The sequence below is a fragment of the Arachis ipaensis genome, chromosome B9 (assembly GCF_059453495.1).
Source record: "Arachis ipaensis isolate K30076 ecotype BB chromosome B9, ASM5945349v1, whole genome shotgun sequence".
In the NCBI taxonomy this organism is placed as follows: Eukaryota; Viridiplantae; Streptophyta; class Magnoliopsida; order Fabales; family Fabaceae; genus Arachis; species Arachis ipaensis.
Window position 1 is genome coordinate 83,638,217 of NC_142444.1, and position 9,081 is coordinate 83,647,297.

General features: G+C 39.8%; 1 non-coding gene across 1 annotated transcript; it reads right to left on the minus strand.

The window, feature by feature from the left end:
* Positions 1-459: 459 nt before the first annotated feature.
* Positions 460-566, minus strand: LOC148545256 (small nucleolar RNA R71). The gene has a single exon (XR_015901378.1). It is a non-coding gene; the product is annotated as a small nucleolar RNA R71 (small nucleolar RNA).
* Between the last annotated feature and the right edge of the window lie 8,515 nt (positions 567-9,081).

A 9,081-nucleotide genomic window follows, 5' to 3' on the forward strand; every position in this document is an offset into this window, starting at 1 on the left:
AGAAGAAGATTAAGAAGAAGGAGACCAAGTTATGGAGGATAACCTACATAATCCACCTGAGGAGGTCGCCAACAACAATGGCCAACCTGTAAGGAGGGTGCTAGCCTCCTATACTATCCCTAATCCAAGGAATTGTGGGAGTAACATTCTTACTCCTAATGTTCATGCCCACAACTTTAAGCTTAAACCACAGCTCATTACTTTGGTTCAAAACAATTACCAATATGAAGGAAGTGCTTCGGAGGACCCAAATCAACATCTCTCTGTTTTCTTAAGGATATGTGACACTGTCAAGACTAATGGAGTGCACCCAGACATCTACAAGCTACTTTTGTTTCCCTTCTCTTTAAGGGACAAAGCCACTCAATGGTTAGAAACCTTCCCAAAAGAAAGCATCACAAACTGGGATGACTTGGTTAACAAGTTCTTAGCCAAGTTCTACCCCCTCAGAGAATCATCAAGCTTAAAACTGAAGTGTAAACTTTCAGGCAACTAGAAGGAGAGTCCTTATATGAGGCTTGGGAGAGATACAAGGCATTAATCAGAAAGTGCCCTTTTGATATGTTTAGTGAATGGGTGAAGCTCCAAAACTTCTATGAAGGTCTATCCCTAAAAGCAAGAAAGGCTTTGGACTACTCTTCAGAAGGGTCACTGCAAATGATGAAGACTCCAGAGGAGGCCCATGATCTCATAGACATGGTGGCCAACAATCAATACTTTTACTCCTCGGAGAGGCAAGCAACTCCAAAGAGAGGTGTTTATAAGCTTGAGGGTATGGATGCTATCCTAGCCCAGAACAAGCTGATGCATCAACAACTACAGCAGCAGATGGAAATGATGACCATAAGGATAGATGCATTGCAATTGGCTGCAGTTAGCACAACCAGCCAACCCCCAAATGTTAGGGGACAAAATAAAGAGAGCTATGAGGGATATAATACTGAGCAGCAGCCTGAACAAGTCCAGTACATGCACAACCCAAGTTCCCCCCAAAATGACTTCCATGGAGACACATACAACCCCTCATGGAGGAACCATCCCATCCTGAGATAGGGAGAAAACCAGAACCAATAGCAGAGGAACTCTAGCCCCAACAACTTTCACAACTCAAGCAACCAAAACCAACACCCTACTAACAATAATCCATACAGAAAATCACAAAACAATGTTCCTTCACCAATATTTTACCCACAAAACAACCCCATAAATAACCAAAACAACTTCCACCTACACTCAACATCCCACACTCAACCACAGCAACATTAAGAATCTCAAAAAATCTCTAATCTAGAGATGATGATGGAGAAACTCATGAAGAATGAGGAGATGGCAAGTAAGAATTATGAAGCATCATTGAGGAACCTTAAAAGGTAAATTGGGCAACTGTCTAAATAACCTGCTGAGAGGCCAACCAAGGCCTTTCCAAGTGACACCATTCCTAACCCAAAGGAGGAATACAAGGCCATACAACTTAGGAGTGGCAAGACATTGGAAAATGACACCAAGGCTGACACCAAAAAAGAAGCACAGGTTGAAGAGCATGACATGGTGGATCCCAAGAAGGATAATGAACTACAAGCTCCAAGGAAAGGCAAGCAAGCCTCTGAGACAGAAGTACAAGAGCAGAAAGAGGAGGTGAAGCCCTATGTTCCTCCTCTACCATACCCTTAGAGATTGCATAAGGAGATGAAGGACTAACAATTCCCTAAGTTCCTAGAGATTTTCAAGACATTGGAGATCAACCTTCCACTTGCCGAAGCCTTAGAACAAATGCCACTCTATGCAAAATTTCTCAAAGAACACATCACCAAGAAAAAGAGCTAGAAAGAGAAGAAAACTGTGATTCTCACCCAGAAATGCAGTGCTGTAATTCAAAGGGGCATTCCACCAAAACTCAAGGACCCAAGGAGTTTCCTCATATCATGTACCATAGGCAACATGACATTGGAAAGAGCTCTCTGTGACTTGGGTGCAAGCATCAATTTGATGCCATTCTCCATGATGAAAAAGCTGTTAATAGAGGAAGTTAAACCTACCAGAATGTCACTTCAAATGGCTGATAGATCACTCAAGATACCTAATGGAGTTGTGAAAAACTTATTAGTAAAGGTTGGAGAGTTCATCTTCCCTGCTGACTTTGTAATCCTAGACATGGAAGAAGAGGGACACAACTCGATTATCTTGGAGCGACCTTTCTTAGCCACAACAAGAGCCATCATTGATGTAGAAAAAGGTAAAATGATTCCTGGGGTACATAATGAGCAAATAATCATCAATATCTTTAAGGCAATGCAGTACCCCCTGAGAAAGAGAACTATAAAAGGGTGGAGATGATAGAAACCTTAGTAGAAGAAGCACTTGAGACAAGTTATCATGAAGGACAAGAAGAAGAAATTCAAGAAGTTCAAGATGAAGATGCCAGAGAGGAGCAAGCAACCGAAATTTCACTTGAAGGAAAGAAAGAGGAGGCACCAAAGTTAGAACTGAAACATCTGCCACCTCATCTCAAATATGCATTCCTTGGTAGGAAAAAACATTTCCAGGAATCAACAACTCATCCTTGAGTGCACAAGATGAAGCAAAGCTGCTTGAGGTGCTAAAAACTCATAAAACTGTTCTAGGGTGGACAATTGATGACATCAATGGTATAAGCCCTACTATTTGCATGTATAAAATCCTGCTAGAGGAGGACTCAATGCCAGTGGTGCAACCTCAAAGGAGGCTTAATCTAACAATGAAAGAGGTGGTTCAAAAGGAGGTAATGAAGTTATGGAATGCTGGAATCATATACCCCATTTTCGATAGCCCTTGGGTGAGTCCAGTCCAGGTGGTACCAAAGAAGGGAGGCATGACTGTCATCTTTAATGAAAGGAATGAGCTCATCCCTACAAGGACAGTGACTAGGTGGAGAATGTGCATTGACTACAGAAGATTAAATGATGCCACAAGGAAGGATCACTTTCCTCTCCCCTTCATTGATCTGATGCTAGAAAGCTTGGCTGGCCATGCCTACTATTGCTTTTTAGATGGATACTCCAGGTATAATCAGATAGTGGTGGATCCCAAGGACCAAGAGAAGACCTCTTTTACCTGCCCTTTCAGAGTCTTTGCCTACAGAAGGATGCCATTTGGGCTGTGCAACGCTCCAGTAACCTTTCAAAGGTGTATGCTTTCCATATTTTTTGATATGGTAAAAAAATTTTTAGAGGTTTTTATGGATGATTTTTCTGTCTTTGATAACTCTTTTGACACTTGCTTGCATCATCTAACCATTGTCTTGAAAAGATGCCAAGAAACAAACTTAGTCTTGAATTGGGAAAAATGTCATTTCATGGTACTAGAGGGTATTATTCTTGGGCATAAAATTTCAAGTAAGGGTATAGAAGTTGATAAAGAAAAAATAGAGATCATAGAAAAGCTTCCTACACCAATCAATGTGAAAGCAGTACGAAGTTTTCTTGGGCATGCTAGGTTTTATAAGCGATTCATCAAAGATTTCTCAAAGATAGCTAAACCACTAAGCAACTTTCTAGTGGTTGACAATCCTTTTATCTTTGATGATAACTACAAGCATGCTTTCAAAACTTTGAAAACTAAACTCACTACAGCACCAATTATCACACCCCCAGCATGGGGACTTCCCTTTGAACTTATGTCTGATGCAAGTGACTTTGCAATTGGTGTTGTATTGGGACAAAGGAAGGATAAATTGCATCATATCATATACTATGCAAGTAAAGTGTTAAATGAGACACAGAAAAATTACACCACCACAGAAAAAGAACTATTGGCAGTTGTATATGCATTTGATAAATTTAGATAATACTTGATTGGTTCAAAAGTTATAGTGTATATTGACCATGCTGCTCTCAAGTATCTCATGTCTAAACAGGATGCCAAGCCAAGGCTTATTAGGTGGGTGCTGTTGCTACAAGAGTTTGACATTGAAGTAAGGGACAGGAAAGGAAGTGATAATCAAGTTGCAGATCATTTGTCAAGATTACCACCAGAGATAAACCAAGAAGCACCACAACCAGTGAATGAGAAATTCCTAGATGAGCATCTATTCCAACTCCAATAAGCACCTTGGTTTGCTAATATTGCAAACTACAAGGTGGGAAGAAGGATTCCTCAAGATTTCACCAGGCAACAAGTGAAGAAGTTACTCACTGAAGCCAAAAAATTCTTGTGGGATGAACCCTTCTTATTCAAGAGATGCCCAGATGGAATGATTAGAAGGTGTGTGCCAGAAAGCGAGATGAGAGACATCCTATGGCACTGCCACAGTTCAAGCTATGGTGGACATTTTGGGGCAGAAAGAACAGCTGCCAAAGTTCTTCAGAGAGGTTTCTATTGGCAATCTATATTCAAAGATGCTAGGGACTTTGTAAATCAGTGTGATGAATGCCAAAGAGCAGGAGGCCTAACAAAGAGAAATGAAATGCCCCAGAATTTCATCTTGGAAGTAGAATTGTTTGACTTGTGGGGAATAGATTTCTTGGGACCCTTTCCCTCATCACATTCATTCAAGTACATATTGGTAGCAGTGGAATATATCTCCAAATGGGTGAAAGCCATAGCAACAACTACATGTGATGCATAAATTGTTCTCCAATTTCTCAAGAAGCACATTTTTACTAGATATGGAGTGCCTAAAGACCTCATTAGTGATGGTGGTAGTCACTTTTACAACAAGCAGATGAACACCTTGCTCCATAAATATGGAGTAACTCACAAAGTGGCCACACCATACCATCCTCAAATGAATGGCCAGGCTGAATTAGCAAACAGAGAGCTAAAAAGAATCCTAGAAAAGACGGTTGGAGTTACAAGAAAAGACTGCACAAGAAAGTTGGATGATGACCTGTGGGCATATAGAATAGCATTCAAAATCCCAATCGGGAGATCACCATTTTAGCTAATATATGGCAAATTCTACCACCTCCCTGTGTAGCTAGAGCACAAGGCTTTCTGGGCCACTAAACTCCTCAATCTTGATTCTCAAGTAGCAGGAGAGAAAAGGTTGATGCAACTTAATGAATTGGATGAATTTAGACTGGAAGCTTATGAGAGTGCTAAGATATACAAGGAGAGGGCCAAGAGATGGCATGACAAGAAAATTTCAAGAAGAGACTTTGAGCTAGGACAGCAAGTGTATAATTCCAGGCTCAAGATTTTCCCTGACAAACTCAAGTCCAAGTGGACCGGCCCTTATCTGGTGACCAAGGTTTCCCCACATGGAAATCTTGAACTCCTGAATGAAGCTACAAAGGATACATTCACAGTAAATGGTCACATGGTGAAACACTACCTGGGAGGACCATGGAATAAGGAGGAGAGCATTCATGAACTGACCTAAACAAGAATGAAGGATGTCAAGCTAGTGACGATAAAAGAGTGCTTGTTGGGAGGTAACCCAACCAAAGGTAACTTTCTTTTCTTAGTTGTTTCAATAAGAGGGTTGAATAGATTTTCCTGCATTGCAAGGAGTTAAGTTTGGTGTTACACACCAAAGCTAGGTCATGAGTAAACAATTCAAGGGTGAATGTGTGATGCTAAGTTTGGTGTTCCACTACAGATTTCATTGAAACACACTACAACCCTCCAAATGGCATGACTAGTCATCAACTCCAAACAATCAGGGAAACTACTTAACAGTTGTTTACTTTCTAGTTCATAGTTTGCTTTCTTAATAAAAGCACATAATGATTCATGCATGTAATCAATTTACTGCATAGTAGAAGTTGGTAAGGAACTAAGTTTGGTGTTCACACACCAAAGTAAATTCAAAAGCCTACAAATATACATGCATGCTAACCATTTCTCAAGTGCTTGGGGAACAAGCAACTTTCAATATCTTACAGGAAGTTATTCAATCTCCTGGAAGAAACATACACCATCATCTAAGGAGATAAAGAAGGACACAAAATCCAAAGATAGTGATGACAAAGAGGAAACAAGTGGGCACCAAGAGGTTGTATTGTTACTTGACTGTCCCTAGCTTAAATATGTCAATTGAAAGTGCAATTGTACCACTGTTGATTAGTATCCTTTTAGTCATGGTTCCTTTACATTCTGTTTGTCTTTCTTTATTGTCATTTTAGTTTGCTAGTCTAAGTGCTTATGTCATTTCATCTTGCTTGAGTTGTATGCCTTGTTCCCAATGCTTGAATAAAAGAAAATGTTGTGAAATAGAGAAAGAGTAAATGTCCATTTTGGTAGAAGATAGAATAAGGTTATGTGGTGGTGCATGCTTGAAAACTTAGTAAGTTCACTAATAAAGTTGAAGGGTAGAGTGTTCCCTTAAGTATGAGCTTAATGTGCATTATATGAAACCTTGGTAAACAAAATATCCTTGCAAAAAGAAAAGAGAAGAATAAAAGGGAAGCCAACGTTAGTGGCCAAGTTAGGCCACTAACGGCAGCATTAATGTTGGTTAATGAAAAAAGAAAAATTTGAATAAGCTAGGCACCAATAGCTTGACCCTTAGGATATATGCCTGTGGTGCTTTTGTACTTGGATCTGCTTGGATGATTAGGTTCTAAGGAGTGTTTTAACACTTGGTAACCTGGGTGAACTAACCCGGGATTATCAACCAAAAGTCCATTGTCAAGAGCAACCTTACTACAAAGCATTTAGTAACCCAAAGAGGTGTTGGGCATCAATTTCTCAAGGATTAGATTGCAAGCCAAGTGTCTGTGGTATGTATGTGTTGAGGAGAAGCTTGAGTTAGTAAGTCTGAGGGGTGCTTTAACACCCAACACCTTGAGCCAACTGGGTCGGGAGTGTTGATTGAAAGCATACCATAAAGAGCTGCCTTAACACAGAACACTAAGCTTCAATAAAGAATAAGCCTCAAAGAAAAAGAAAAGCAATAAGTTAACACCAAGGATCAAAGAATAAAAAGGGTTCATAGAAGCAATAGAGTTAGTGCTTAAGGGGATGTTGTAACCTAGAAACTAATAAGTTCATGAGCTTCAAAGATATCATGCATGAAACCCCATGAACCAGGATTAAATATCTTCCAATAAGGGCTTGTATCTATCTCTGTTTTCATTCATTTCTCTTATGTTTTACTACTTGCTTGGGGACAAGCAAGATTTAAGTTTGGTGTTGTGATGCCTAGGCATCTTTGGCTAGTTTCACAAGTCATTTTCATTAGTTTTTACTTACTTTCATGCACTTTCTTAGGCAATAAGCAAGAATTAGGATGAGTAATATATGCATAACTTGATTCAATCAAACATTCTTAATTAAAAATATTTTCATGAGATTTATGCAAGAATTACTTGATGCAATGAATGATGTATTATCTTGTGATTATGGCAAAGCTTTGATGCATTTGTTTGATTGATGATAGGAAAGAAGAAGCAAAGGAGAGGAAGAAAGGAAGCAGAAGTCATAGCATTAGTAGCCAAAGTTATCCCACTAACGCTATGGTTAACGTTGGCTCAAGGAGAAAGCAATGTTAGTGGCCTAAATTGGCTCACTAACATTGCCTAATAACGTTGCAATAAAGGGGAAGATAACGTCAGTGGTTAAATTTGGCTCACTAACGTTATAACAAGGAGGAGAAGGCAACGTTAGTGGCCTAAGTTGGCTCACTAATGTTGCCCACTAACGTTGCCAAGGATGACAAGCAACGTTGGTGGCCCAAAGTAGCTCACCAACGTTACTACCAAAGGGGGAGGTGCCAACGTTAGTGTGCTAATGTTACCTAAAGTTAGCATACTAACGTCTTCGATAATTTCAAGAGGAATGCATGAAAAATTTGTCAGCGACGCATACGCCTGACTGAAAGAGAGTTAGTGGCACCGTTGGTGCAATAACACCAGTGGCAACGCTCAATGAATTATGCATGCAACGTTAGTGGCACCCTTAGTGCACTAACGGTGGTGCTAACGCCAGTGTTGGTTCCAGTCTCAATGGCACCCATGCAAGTATGTGAACGTTAGTGAGTTAACGCCAGTGTCAATATCAGAAAGAGCCACTCCTAACTTGCTTCAACTAAGGCCAAAGCCCACATCCAAAGACTTGAAGATTGATCTAGAAAGTGTATAAATAGCATAGCTTTTGAAATTAAAAAGGGGCTAGTAAGCAGGGGATCCTAATTGGGAAACCCTGAGTCATTTTCTTTTTGTGCTTAGTTACATTCATGTACTTTTCTTTTATTTGAAGATTTGTCGAGCAATGATGAACTAAACCCCACATCATTAGGGTAAGGAGCTCTATTGTAATTCTAATGAATGAATGAAATTCTTCGTCTTCTCAATCCGCTTATTATAGCTAAGAGATAACTTCTGTGTTTATTTGATCTACTCACTCTGGAAGGGTTTAGATCCGTTGAATTTCTATGTGAGCCTCGAAAGGGGAATCATGAAAATTAGTTTGGAGCCCTATCTCTCACAACTCTCTTGATCAATACATTCGGGATGAATTGAGATCTTGAGAACTTGTGTGGCTAATGGATAAGAGAGATGCACTTAACCTCTTCTCATGACAATTAGATCAAGGAATTGGCAAATTGATTGTGTTAAGAGAAATTGGGTGATGCCAGGGCATCTTGGCCAGTTTCACTGACCTTTTCTTTACTGTTTTTAGGTTAGTTTCATGCATTTCTGTAGGAAATAAGCTAGTTTTGGGTAGATATTCACTTATGCCTTGATTCAAGCATACATTGTGCATTTTACATAATTTCATGAGGATTTTGCATAAGTTTAGTGACAAATATTGTGTTGCATTACTCATGACTTGGACTAGAGTTTGATGCACTTTATTGCTTGATTTCAGGACCAAAAGGAAGCAAGAAAAGGGGAGGTAACTTGCAAGGTTAATGAGAAAAGTGATTGCCAATAACACTCTCAAAAAGCCATCAATGCCCACGTTAGAGAGTCACGTTAACTAATTTAATGTGAACTCTAACGTGGATAAGAGAAGTTGAGCCAACGTTAGTGACACTTAACATTGTCACTAACGTTGGCAATTACTCATAAGTGGCCACGTTAGAAGCCACGTTAACCTAGTTAACGTGGCCTCTAACGTTAAGGGGGGAAGAGAAGCCAACGTTAGTGACACTCAACA